The sequence below is a fragment of the Nicotiana attenuata genome, unplaced genomic scaffold, assembly GCF_001879085.1.
Source record: "Nicotiana attenuata strain UT unplaced genomic scaffold, NIATTr2, whole genome shotgun sequence".
Classification (NCBI taxonomy): Eukaryota; Viridiplantae; Streptophyta; class Magnoliopsida; order Solanales; family Solanaceae; genus Nicotiana; species Nicotiana attenuata.
In genome coordinates this window covers 3,346-12,809 of record NW_017671228.1, presented here as the reverse complement: position 1 = coordinate 12,809, position 9,464 = coordinate 3,346, and the positions used below count along the sequence as shown (strand labels likewise).

The 9,464-nt window shown below is 38.6% G+C and overlaps 1 long non-coding RNA gene across 1 annotated transcript; it reads right to left on the bottom strand.

Moving 5' to 3' along the window:
• Nucleotides 1-6,736: 6,736 nt before the first annotated feature.
• On the bottom strand, nt 6,737-8,872 carry LOC109206842. The gene is made up of 2 exons (XR_002064910.1): nt 8,438-8,872; nt 6,737-6,999 (listed from the first exon to the last, which is right to left on the bottom strand). It is a non-coding gene; the product is annotated as an uncharacterized LOC109206842 (long non-coding RNA).
• Between the last annotated feature and the right edge of the window lie 592 nt (nt 8,873-9,464).

The window sequence follows — 9,464 nt, the reverse complement described above, 5'->3', positions numbered from 1 at the left end:
AAAATGCCTGGCCCGATAATTTTAAAATTTCCTTTGATCAAGATAAACGATGTATTGCTGAGTGTCCCTCTGAATCCCTTCCCAACCAGTTAGGCCCCAGAATGTTAGTTTCGAAACTCGAGTCTTGGCTCACATTGTAGCAACTACTCTGCTTCCCCGCACTAGTTCCTTTTCCACCTTCTCTCAAAGAGACACTTTCTTAGTATACTGCCTTGTGACCAAACTCAAAGTCAAGTTATCCTCCTGGGTCATTAATTTCATGATTGGAAGTGCAGAAGATCTCACCAGTCTACCCTATGGCATGGCCATCACTCACATCCTGGAAGCTCACCAAATTTCCCTGTCCGATTATCCCTTTATCACTGTTTCAAAATCTTACAATTCTAAAGCCTTTGCAAGTATGGTATATGTGAGTGTGAAGGGTCCTGAGTTAAGAAGCACGAAGGTGATGTAATGCATGCTCCTATAGATCCCAAACCTAAACCCTCTGCCTCTCATCCCATCCAGGGTGATCCCGATCTTGGTGAGAAGCTTCGAGCCATTGACATTCAACTCTCTGAAATCAAAAATCTCCTCACAGCCACTCAGTCAACTATTGGTGACATTCATACCATCTCCAAAGAAATATGGTCTGATGTGTCCAAGATAAGAATTGCCATTCTCAGAGTAAGGGAGAACACTGTCAAGGCTTTCAGGGAGATTCATGACAGGTTGTGTCACGCCCCAAACCTGGGCCTGGACGTAACACGGCACTCGGTGCCTGACTACGTGTGACCGAGCGAACCAACTGGCTAGCTGAATCAACATGTGGTATCATAACATACTAAATGCGGAAGATAAACTAATGCATGCTGATATACTGAAAGTCTGGATGATATAAATCAAAGTGCGGAAATACTAAAACAATTCTGAAATATATTTGTAGCCAACATGGCTTAATATGAAAAGCCTGCGACTTTGTCTAGCTGTTACTCTAGTCTATGAAGCCTCTATTGAAGTACTGAAAACACTAACTATCTGTAAATACTGAAAGGCTGTAAAGTAATGATAATGCCCCGAAAGAACTGGGGATCACCAAACAGCTGATACGAGAGTCCTAGCGCTCTGAATCGACAACCTGTAAATCATTACCTGCATTGTGAGATGCAGGCCCCGGGCAAAAGGGACGTCAGTACATTTGAATTGCACTGGTATGTAAAGCAACTGAAAGAAAGAATTATAAATGCTGACACTGAAACTAAGCTGATAACTGAGAATCGATAATTGATAACTGAAATGATAACTATTGAAACTGAAACTAAAATGATAACTGATAACTGATAACTGAAATGATAACTGAAAACTGAACTGATAACTGGTAACAGAAATGATAACTGATAACTGATAACTGAAATGATAACTGATAACTGAACTGATAACTGGTAACTGAAATGATAACTGATAACTGAAAATGACAATTAATAATTGAACTGAACGAAGGAAGTAAGGATATGAATACTCCCCCTTCTGAATGATGAACAACCTGTTTATCTGAATAAGCTACAGCCTCGAGCCCAATATATATGTGCACAAGCTACGGCCTCAGGCCCAAGTATACGTATACATAACTACGGCCTCAGGCCCAAAAATGCATAAAGCATAAACTACGGCCTCAGGCCCAAACATGCATAAAGCATAAACTACGGCCTCAGGCCCAAGTATGCATAAAGCATATAAACTACGGCCTCAGGCCCAAGTATGCATAAAGCATATAAACTATGGCCTCAGGCCCAAATACAGGTGTTCAACATTCAGGAACTGAGAATCAAACTGCAATACATGATAGTAAAATACTGAATCACACTGAGTTACATGATACTGGAATACTGGATCACACTGAGTTACACAATACTGGAATACTGAATAGGACTAGACTGAGACATGTATTCTTGAACTGATTATGAACATTGAAACTTCAACTGTTTATGGCATACTGAGTAATCTATATTAAGACTCGGGGGCATCAAACCCAAGTCTATATTGAATATGCACTGAGCTCACAACGTTCAGAATGAAAGTGGTGAACGAGTTATGAAGCTAGAGAATAGAAGTTCTACAACTATTCAAGGAACTAGGCTTAACTATATTTCTGAGGCAATTGGTAACGTCGTAAAAGAAACGTAGTGTAGGGAGAATCATTAAAATTCCCAAACACAGAGAGTTAGCCTCACATACCTTAACTTCCTGCTCTTGAGCGTAATACAACATTCTCCAACCCTTTCAACTTTAATCTATCAATACAAGTCAAAGGGATTCCATATTAGCAAAAATACTCATGTTTTGGTTACTTAGGCATCTTCTCAAACACTTGGTGGCATAAAGCTTCATAGTCCTTATTAATGCTGTTTCTATACCCAGTAACCCATTCTCTTGCTCCTAAATAAATTCTAAAGTCTCAAATGGTTATAATCAACATTATTCTTTATCACCCATAAGGTAAACAGTACCCTTAACCAATAATCAACAATCAACACACTAAACCTATAACCTTTCATACTTTTCTATCAAACCCATCAACTCAAATCTCATGAACTAGGATCTATAATCATTAAACCAATGCTAGAATCAATTAGAGGGTGAAGACAATACCTTTTTGAAGTTCAATCTCCTTGAATTCGAGTTCTAGGGTTTCTTCTCTCGTCAATGGTGTCCTAATCGAATATCTAATGATATGGAGGGTTTACCCATGTTAATAAGATATTGGGAAATTGAAATTAACTTAGAATCACCATTAGAACTTACCTTAGATGGTGGAAGGACCCTTAAGGAGTTCGGTTTTTGAGAGTTTTCCTTTCTAGAGCAAGTTTTTATGTTTTGGGGCTGTGGGGGACGAAATAAGGCTAAAAAAATGACTTCCCAAGTCGTCCACCGCATCCCAGTAAGCGCGACCGCGGTCCCAACAGCGTTAAATCGCTGGGACACTGCCTCACAACTGCGGTCGCGATAAAAACGCGGCAGGAACGTGGTGGTTACACACCTTTCTGTAAAACGGGCATACCTTTTTGCACAGAGCTCCGTTTGGGCTTCACAATATATCGTTGGAATGCTATTTCAATGGCCTACAACTTTCGTGCTTTGAGTTTTCCCAAATTCCTTTTACTTTTGTAGTAAACCCTACTAGAAGACAGACCTTCTGCAAACTTAGTCGTTTCTGTCAAATCTTATGCATCTCACTTCCCATCTTGGTTTTGAAACAACTATTTTCACTCATAATCATCCCGTAGGACTTCATATGTCCAAAATATAACCTTACTACTCCTTTAACTCATTCATACCTAATCCGAATATACGGGATGTTACAGGTTGGATAGCGTGGGCATCTCAGCCAATGCTAGCTTTGAACAACTAAAGGAGGTCATCTGCAACTCTCTTACCTATTTTCTGTGTCGCTAATATGGTTGCTTAAGACAATTTTTTTGCTATGCTATTTTTGGGCTATTAACTCAGCCATTGGACAATTTATGTTTTTGTTTTGTTTTGGTTGTTTCTTTTTGGACTATAACTCTGCTGCATAATGCTATATATTCTATTTTAGTTCGTGGTTTATTCTGTCTATTCCCTCTTTGCTGATTCCAAAAAGGGGGAGAAGAGTATATGTATCTGTATACAGGTATAGTCGACTGAAGGGCAAATGTACGCTAGCATCCTCTATGGCAGGAGCCGACTACAACATCTAGAACCATGGATTAGTCAACTGCATGAACTGAGGGGGAGTACCATAAACCTGTCAACCGCATACATTGAGGGGGAGTAAAACTCAGGGAAGTCAACTGTTGTTTATACATATATATTATTTTGTCATCATCAAAAAGGGGGAGATTGTTAGATCTGATTTTAATGATGCAAATAATATATATGTGCAGGAAATCATGGATAACCATTCAAAGATGGAAGGAATCAATTATAGAAGATCAAGGAATCAAGGAGTTACTACGAGATTGAAGAAATCAACCAGGAAGCTTAAGGAAAGAAATCATTCAGCAAAGATCACGAAATCAATGGACATCTACGATGGAAAGAATCAAGCAAGCCTAAACTTAAGGCATCAATCAAGTCCATCACATTCAATCCGGAAGATTGAAGCAGATAAGAAGCATCGAAGATTCTGTAAGATGATTAATCGAACTGCTATTTTCGGAAGGACCAACAATCAAGGATTAAACCCGCATCATCAAGACCTGTAGAAGGAAAGACATCAATGCACTCTCATCAAGGAAGAGCAACGACAAGTAACCTTATTCTTGGAAAGAATCCATCTCTTTCCAAGGATCAAATCTCTTGGGTTGTCAAATCTCTTCAGCAAACGACCTTCACCAAAGTATTTATACTCAGCATCAAGCCTTAGACAAACATACTTTGATCGAACCAAACACACTCTCTTTGTTCTACTGCAAACAAACATTGTAGCTCTCTAAGACCTGTTGTGTAACAAGTTAGAGAAGAAAGAGAGAACAACACTGGTGAGGCATTATATCAAAAGAGACGAGTGATATAGGAACTGAGCTATCACGACATTTCTATTGTACACGAAGAAACGCATTTACTAAAGAGAACTCCCTTGCAACCCAAGGGGACTGGACTAGGATTCACATTGAATCTGAACCAGTATAAAAATTCCGGTGTCTTTAATTCGTGCATTTACTTTATGCATCTTATATTCTGCTATTACAACTGTTAGTTTATTGCATCTAGTCGACTAATTGGAAAACCAGTCAACTAACAGATATTAAGTTTAAAAATATACAATTCATCCCCCTCTTGTACTTTCACATGGAGCATATCCTCAATAATCTAAATAGTGCGCTCGGACTGCCCTTCCGTCTGAGGGTGAAATATTGTGCTCAACTCCACCCAAGTACCCAATTCCTATTGTACGACTCTCCAGAATCGTGATGTAAACTACGTGCCCCTGTCTGACAATCTCACAGATATAAACTCAAGTCAGCTGCTCGGAAGAATAGGTAGTCATCACCAGAAGGGAATGAGCTCACTTGGTCAGCCATCCACAATCACCCAAACTGCATCAAACTTCCGCTAAGTCCGTGGGAGTCCAACAACGAAATCCACATTGTTCCGCTCCCAGTTCCACTCCGAAATCTCTAACTTTTGAAGCAAACCACCTGGTCGCTGATGCTCATACTTCACCTACTAGCAATTTAGACACCGAGCAGCATACTTCACTATGTCCTTCTTCATTCTACGCCACCAATAATGTTGCCTCAAGTCCTGATACATCTTTGCGGCACCCGAATGAATAGAGTACCGCGAGCTATGATCCTCATAAAGAATCAGCTCACGCAAACAATCTACATTAGGCACACATAGCCTGCCCTGCATCCTCAATGCACCATCATCCCCAATAGTGACCTCCTTGGCATCACCGTGCTGGACCGTGTCCCTAAGGACAAGCAGATGGGGGTCATACATACCGACGCTCCCTGATACGATCATAAAGAGACGACCGAGAGACCACACAAGCCAATACTCAACTAGTCTCAGAAATATCCAATCTCATAAACTGGCTGGCTAAGGCTTGAACATCCAACGGCATGGGCCTCTCTGCTACTGGTAGATAAGCTAAACTCCCCAAACTCTCTGCCCGGCAACTCAAAGCATCGGCCATCATATTAGCCTTCCACGAGTGGTACAAAATGGTGATATCATTATCCTTAAGCATCTCTAACCACCTCCTCTGATGCAAATTAAGATCCTTCTGCTTGAACATATGCTGCAAACTCCGGTAATCAGTGTAGATCTCATAAGGGACACCATACAAATAGTGCCTCCAAATCTTCAAGGCATGAACAATAGCAGCAAACTCAAAGTCGTGGACATGATAGTTATTTTCATGCACCTTCAAGTGTCTGGACGCGTAGGTAATCACCCTACGGTCCTGCATCAACACCGCGCTGAGGCCAACTCGCAATGCATCACAATAAACTGTATAAGACCCCAAACATGAAGGCAATACCAATACTGGGGCTGTAGTCAAAGCTGTCTTGAGCTTTTGAAAGCTCTCCTCACACTCATTTGTCCATTTAAGCGGAGCGCCCTTCTGGGTCAACCTGGTCATAGGCACTGCAATAGACGAGAACCCCTCAACAAATTGACGGTAATATCCCGCCAAACCTAGGAAGCTCCGGATCTCTATAGCTGAAGATGGTCTGGGCCAACACTGCCACTACTAGAAAATCAGCCTATGGCAACGCAGGAAAAACCGTTGCAACAGCCACATAAACCGTTACAATAGCCATATTGCAACGGTTTGGTGACCGTTCCATCTGGTCGCGTGCCAATAGCTCGTAAGCAACGGTTGCTATAACCGTTGCTATAGTACCATCTATCGCAACGGTTATTCCTCTTTCTTATGCAACGAGTATATGTATTCTACTGTAACGGTCAAAATCGTTACCATTTGATTTAATGTAACGGTTATGTAAGCTATGGCAACGTCTATTTAACGGAACTACAACGGTTTTCTTATGCTATAGTGACGGTTTTTCCCGATTGCTACAGTTTCTTACAATCGAGCAAAAACTATCGGAATGGTTTTCATGACCTATTGCGTCGGTTTAAAGATCCTACCGGAACGGTTTTCATGACCTATTGCAACAATTTACATTATATACTGAAACACATCTTGTGGCCTATTGCAACGGTTCTGATAGGCAAATGTAACAGCTTAATTGAAACAATATACACTAAAATTTATATAATTCTCAGAATGAAACTATTCATTAACATTCACACTCCAAATTAATTGTCCAACAAGCTATACAGTAATATCCATAAAAGCAAAATGCGCCTCTAACCCAAGCTGCATAAATTTTACAAAAGTTTCAAAATGTTTGCTAACAAAAGATTCCTAGAACATCTAAAGTTTCAGCAATAATTTAAAAACCTTCTTAAGTAAAGTCTAGAACTTCATCGCTTTTGATTTTCTTTTCATCATTTCTCCACCTACAAAAAAAAGATGAACAAAGTCATTACCTTCCAACGCTAATTGACAATTCAAGCAATCATAAAAGGAAAAGACATAAAATGAGTGTTAAAGGGGAAAATCACAATCCTTTCCAGTTCCATCATAAATGACTGTCAGTTCAAGGATTGTCCTCACAATTCGTAAACAGAAGACAATTATCACTAGAGCAAACCTTGTATAATTCTCACTAGGTGAAAGCAATAGATAAGTAAGCTCAACACTAGTCTAATGTCCTAAAAATTGACACCTTTTGCATTTCGTTGAATTGAGTTAAGTAGATTGTGAACAAAGTGCATAACAGCTGCCCACTGTGGCTACGATTCAGTAGCCACTTTTCCTGTACTTGGCTGGGCTGCTCAATGAGAAACTGAATGGATGAGCCACTCGACAAGGCTAAATAAGTAGGCCAGTAAAAATGTGATTGAACATGATCATTGGAAAAAAAATTAAATATTCGTCTTAGACTTTACAAACAAAAAAAATTAAGTGCACACGGTAAGCATGGGGGTATAAACAACACGAATAGTTACTCTTGAGGATTGGTTAGATATTACTAGTTATGTTGCTGCCTGTATATCTTATATGTGCAAAATTCAATTCTGTTTAAATTCGATATAGCCAATATAAACCCTCCATACACTAAAGTTACACTCAAAATATTAAAGTGATCACCAAAAAGAAAGTGAAACCGCTACTGTGTACAACATATTTATATACACTAGACTAAACAAGTTCAAAAAAGAATTAAGACTAACCAAAGAAGGGAAAGTCCGGCGAATCTAAGAAATTTTCCACAATTAAAATTGGATAATCTGTGAATATAAAAATATCATTGAAGTAAAGCAAAGTGTATATCTAAATAAGTAGCTTTCTCTGATCTCGGAGCATTTTGTTAAATTTTTCTTAAAACAATCTAAAATGTGACATATTAGTAAATCTTCTGGAACTATTAACTTTGAGCATAGCTATTCAAAATGCTAAAAGTTTAAAACTCATAGGTCTCCAGACCTTACAAGTTTTCGGTTGGATCACTAATATGAAGATCTGTTTAAAACTCACAATAATAATGTCGGCAAGGCAACACAAAAAGTTTGCATCACAATAACAGAACTTGCGAGATAACCAAATAACTATACATCAACAAAAATCCAAAAGAGAAATGGTAAAAGAACTATAATGACAAGACTATCAAGGCAAAGTGAAGAAAAGATCAAGATTATCTGTGAAAACCACACAGCTAGGTGTGTGCATGAAGCGAGACCACTCAATTGCACGAGAGAGAGAGAGAACAAGAACTAAAACATTTATGAACACAGATAAAGTGCAGTGGTAGAAGAAATAGCAGAATGACGGAGAAGAAGAAGAAAGAGAATAAGAAAGAGAAGAAGAGGTTTAACATTTTGAGTAATTACTAACCAGATCGTTACTACCAGTAGATAGAAGATTGATTAGTTTAATAGCAGCTTGTTGTGTAGAGTAAGTTTATCCAGGTGAACGAGCACTGAAAGCGAACATGTTAGTATCAATCCGTAATCCTGGGTTAAGATGCTGAAGTTGTGCGACGACGTTAATTGTAATTCTCTTTCCATAGCATCCTTTTGTGCATTGAACTTTTCCTGCATTCTTTGATGAATTCTATATTCTATTTCTTCTATTTTTTGCTACATCATCTCATCAGTAGAATTTAAAGAGGGTCTAATATCTCCCACTTTTTTAAGGCGGTCTTGGAAACCCCACATCCATACAATCTTACGCGGCGTGGATGCTCGAGTCCTATGACTGATGCAAATGCATCAACTGATTGACCGACATCTTCACTTTGTTATGTTGATTGTATCTTTTCCATTTCAGCCTACAGACCAAATTCAAGAGAAGAGAGTTCAAGTATATAAAATTGAATCAATGATTAAGATCAAAGAAATGATATGGACAGACTAAATTAGAAATGTCATACAATTTTACTAATTATATCTCCATATAAAGCCTTTTATACTCAGCCAATTGAAATGATACTCCGACGATCAAAATAATGACTGTTTATGTTAGTAGTAAAGGTACCTGATCATATAGGAAACTATTTGGACTGCTAAATTAAATATTAAAAGCTGGTTTTCCATATCGATTTGAGATAACTTTTGTCAACCAACATATTTTCCCATCTCAGTTTATATCTATATGACAGTTTATACATAATTATTTTCTATTTGTGGTCTTAGTTTCTTTATCGCGGAAAGCAGAAACTCAGGGACTAAAGTGTAAAAAAACACGGGATTTTCTAGACCTAAACCCTTATTAAAACATTAGACTTCGGCCAAGAGAGCATGTACTTAATTTTAGTTCTAGCAAGGAAAAACATTGTGAGAGAATACTCAAAACATCTTTCTTCTTTACTTTTGATTTTATGATGAATTCAATCTAGTTTTCTTTCCCATAGCCATGGAGT